Source organism: Corylus avellana, chromosome ca10, assembly GCF_901000735.1.
Source record: "Corylus avellana chromosome ca10, CavTom2PMs-1.0".
Taxonomy (NCBI): Eukaryota; Viridiplantae; Streptophyta; class Magnoliopsida; order Fagales; family Betulaceae; genus Corylus; species Corylus avellana.
In genome coordinates, this window is record NC_081550.1 from 14,362,081 (window position 1) to 14,367,031 (window position 4,951).

A 4,951-nucleotide genomic window follows, 5' to 3' on the forward strand; every position below is an offset into this window, starting at 1 on the left:
AAAAAATTCCTGAAAATATCAAAAACAGTTTTTACCTTTTATCTCATATCAAAACATTTAAAAAAAAAAATGTCAAAATGTCATGGATGGAGGAGACTCCTGATTATATTTGCGTTTTTGAGTTATTATACGACAACCAATAAGGATAAAAAAAAATAAAAAAATAACAACTTAAAAAAAAAAAACACTCCAAATATATTAAGAAAGAGAGCTAGTCCATGAGAATTTAGAAATTATTGTTTTTTTTTTTAAAATAGAATCAAGCCCATGCAAAAAATAATAATAATAATAAAATCTCAAAGTTTGAGTAAGTAGGAATTAGTAACAATATTAAAAAAACAAAGTCGGTATTTAAGTCAATTCTAATAACCCTTTTGGTTTTTTTTTCTTCATCGGGCAACAAATCGTTTAAGCTAGAATGGATAAATTAGTGATAAAAATGGTAGAGGTTTATTCATTTTCTAGCTTACTTTTGACTCCAACAAGGCAACCAACAAATGGTTTTTCTTTTATGTAACTTCTGTAATATGATATTAATTAACTTATTTGATTTTAAAAAAAATTAAATTAAATTCTTGTTTTATTTTTAGTCAACATATATATACGACATGCTTGGCAAAAAGAAACAAAAATATATAATAGGTTAAAACAGAAAAAAAATGTCTCAACCAAATAAGAACAGCCCTAAATTTGGACTAAAAGTTCAAGAGTCATAGTCAATTACTAAAACCGTGTTTCCAATCAATCATATCATCTCTAAATTGCAATAGAATAGGGCAAAAATGAGACATTACTATGATTGTTATAGTTATTTATTTATTTATTTTATTTTGTTTTCTATTACGAGAATAAAAATATTGGAGGGTCTAAGATCTTATAATCCTTGAGAAACTCCTGAAAATGACATAATTACCAACAAATCTAAAGAAATGTTCAGTTCAACAAGATAGGCTCGGAAACCAAACCCCAGAAAGAAATTAAGGGAGATTGTGAGCCTATAAAAAAGGTTTTGAAAGAATTTATATTATCGTCCTATTCACTAACTTGAGTGTCGGAGGGGTCATGCCGGACTCACCTCCGACCACCCTCTAACCTCTTATTTTTTTTCTTTGCAGCTCCTTCTTAATTAAGCAGTGTGCAGCCATTGTACATATAAATATTAACAAACAACTCAAACATACAAAAATTATTTTTATATTGGTATCAAGTCATAATACATTTTTAAACTTAAAATTAAAAAAGCAACCCTCAAAACACACACAAACAAGGGTGTCTAAAGAAAGAATGCCATATTTTATCTCCCTACTTTAGCTTGTATTTTAATTGGACAGCTATGTAAGTAGAGTTTCTTATTCCCATATCTATAAAACTTTTAATATTGCTTGCTGCTACTTTATTAATCCTCTAAAATCCCTTAAAGATAAAAGAAAAAAAGAAAATAGAGAATATTCTTGAAGAAGATTTTAGAAAGCAAAAACAATACAAAGTGGGAGTCTCGAGAATGTTTTTGTGGGGAAGGAAGGACAGTTCCAAAGCCAAAATAAAAGGGTCCATAATATTCCCTTTGAAGTTTGAATGCGACTCAGTATGAATATGAAGGGCGGTTTCTTAATTCCCAGACAACACATTATAAAAAAGCGATAACGCGCATGAAAGTGGCACATTCTTATTTGCTGTCCTTCCGGCGCGGACCATTGCGCACATTGCCCCTGGTCGGTCGCTCACTTTTTTTTTTTTCATTTTCCACCCACTAATTATATAAATTACCACTTTTGTTTCTATCACGATGTAGTGTAAATGCAAAAACATCAAATACAATAGAAATAAAAATATTTTAATTCAAATCAATCTTATGAACTTTTTCATTCGTTATAACCAACAGATAAAGGCTTCAATGGTTTTATCCATGAGTATTGTGTTTATTAGGTATTTTTGGGTGTTTGTCTGATTCTTATTGGAGGGTGCAAAATAAATTTAATTGAAGTTATTCTCTTCTAGTATCTTATTCTAAATTGAGTCGTGGGAAAATTCTTACCTCTAATTAATGGACACATGACATGATAAAGATAAGATTATTATTAAGATAGGTTTAAGGGTTAATAATTGAATTGGAATTTCATTCCAATTCATTATGATTACATCATTTAAAATTAAGATTAGGATTAATTAAGAGTTTATATTTATTTTGGAGTTATCTTATTGTATTTATTTAAAGACCGGTTGTGATTAATGAAGAAGAGAATAAAATACTTAAGCAAAAGTTTGTTTGTGGTTTGTCTCCAACCTTAATTGGATTCACTTGTGGTCTCTCCTACCCAAAACGAGCTCTCAAATTTTATCACACGTCACTACCTAATTTCGGGTATTTATAATACACTTTTAGGAGTAATGATATAAAGAAGATAAGAGTCCTTTCAAATATAATGTGACTTTTAAAATCACCAATAGATCGAATTTTAATAATGATCATCTCAAATTTAACGGTGATTTTAAAAGTCACATCACATTTTGAAAGACTCTAGTCCTTATTATATCATTACTCGGATTAGAAGAATTTTTATGACTCAGTTTGTAAAAAAATTATATTACTTATTCAGCTGATTTTATTAATTAAAAATTAATAAAATTATTTGGGAGAAAAAATAATAAAAAAATATATATAAATTTTATTTATGGGGTGGTATTTTCATTTTTGCACCTGCTTTTGGCATGCGTGAAAAGTAGGATCACGTGCTTCCCACAATAGCCCACACAGCAAAAATACATTATCATTGGAGTTTCTTTATGAAAAAAAAATAGTATTTATTAATTAATTTGACTTGATTCTGTTATCTTACACTGATCAAGCAATGTCTTACCTATTATTGTGAATAAAGTAGCAGCAACCGGAGGCAATTTTGCATCACAAGCAACGAGGAAGTGTATAAAATATTATTATTCACGCATCCGGTTGAATTTAATCTTTTTGACACAATGATTGTGTATTTTAGGTGGAAAATATATATATTGGGGTTTGATCCTATAGATTCAAATCCATTTGAGAAGGTGTGAGCTCTTGAAGATTTGAATAGGATAGATGTTGGTCATGTTTGCCTTGTCAGCAAGAGGTTTGGAAGCTCATAGTTGATAAGTACTAAAAACAAATTATCCTCTTTAATTTAGATTTTTATGAGGATAAGCATGAAAAATATAGATATTTGTATGTATAGTGGGTATTGCTTGAGCAATAAAACATCAAAAGAATGACATGAAACTATGAAATTGTAACAGTGCTCTTATGTATTAACACTGAAATGGCAACTAAGCAAAGGAAATAAATGAAAGAAGGGAATAATATGAATGAGAAAAGAAAAAGAAGTAGAGAACTTCATTGATCAAGAGCAACTTCGAGGGTTACTCAACCTTTTAAGCATATTCGAGAATGTCAATCTCCATGTTCAATCAAGAACTACAATCAACCAAAAGCTCAATATTACAAGCGAAATGAGCTTACTTATAGCTCTTGTTCTAACTAACAGATTCACAACTAACCCAACTACCGTACAACCATATAACCGAATTAACAGACTCTCAACTGGAATGCTAGCTACAAGCAACTGCTTGCTTACAATGCATACTTAGTCTATTATCCCTTCTAGTAACTCCACGTGGATGAACATGTAGCTGCCACTTCACATCTTGTACAGCCTGCCTGTTACATTACTCCCCTGTTTTAAAACACCTTGCCCATAAGGTGTGGGTAGGCCTTCTTCGAAGACTGAAATTCCTCCCAAGTTTCATCCTCAACTGACAATCCTGGCCATCTTACCAACAAATCAGTGACTGCACGATTCTCATGAGCTCGAGACCTCCTATCCAGAACAACCACTAGTTCAGGCTGAATAACTCCATTCACATTAACAGGTGGCAATTTTGGAATTGATGTATTACTTCTCCCTATCTTAGGCTTGAGTTGGGAGACATGGAATACTGGATGAATCTTGGCAGAATCTGGCAAATTGAGTTCATAAGCCACTTCCCCTACCTTCCTAACCACAATAAAGGGCTCATAGAAGCGAGGAGACAATTTTAAAGCTCTTCTAGCCAGTAAAGAGCCTTGTCTATAGGGTTGAAGCCTAAGATAAACTTGTTGGCCAATGGCTAAAGTTCTTTCACTCCTCCTCAAGTCAGCATATTTCTTCATTTGTTGCTAAGCTGCAAATTGTGTTGTAAAAGGGCTAAAACCTCCGCCCTAGATTTTAAGACTTCATCTACAACAGCCACCCTAGTAGTACCTGGCACATAAGATAACAATCTAGGTGGTAATCTGCCATGCACTGCTTCAAAGGGAGACATTTTGATAGACCCCTGCCAAGTTGTATTGTACCAAAACTTTGCCCAAGGTAACCAATTTATCCACTGTTTAGGCCTATCATGAGCAAAACATCTCAAATAATTCTCCAAAATCTTGTTCACAACTTTAGTCTGACCATTTGATTGTGGATGGTAGCTAGTGCTCATCTGCAGAGTCGTTCCTTGCAATCTAAACAATTCCATCCAAAAAGCACTTGTAAAAATGGGGTTTCTATCCGAAACTATGGAAGTAGGCATACCATGCAACTTGATGATGTAAGCAACAAAGAGTTGAGCCACCTTGGATGCAGTATAAGGATGAGCCAATGAGATAAAGTGAATGTATTTGGACAACCTATCCACTACCACCAGAATTACAGAATGTCCAGTAGAGATTGGCAACCCTTCCACAAAATCCATGGAGATATCAGACCAGATTTGAAGAGGAATTGGCAGAGGTTGAAGTAGCCCAGCAGGAGAAGTATTCTCATGCTTGGTCTGTTGGCAGATTTCACATTCTCTAATAAAAGTCTTCAAATATTTTTTCATACCCTTCCAAAAAAGCTCTCTTAGCTTTCTCCATTGTTCTTTCAAAACCAGAATGGCCAGCCATTGGATC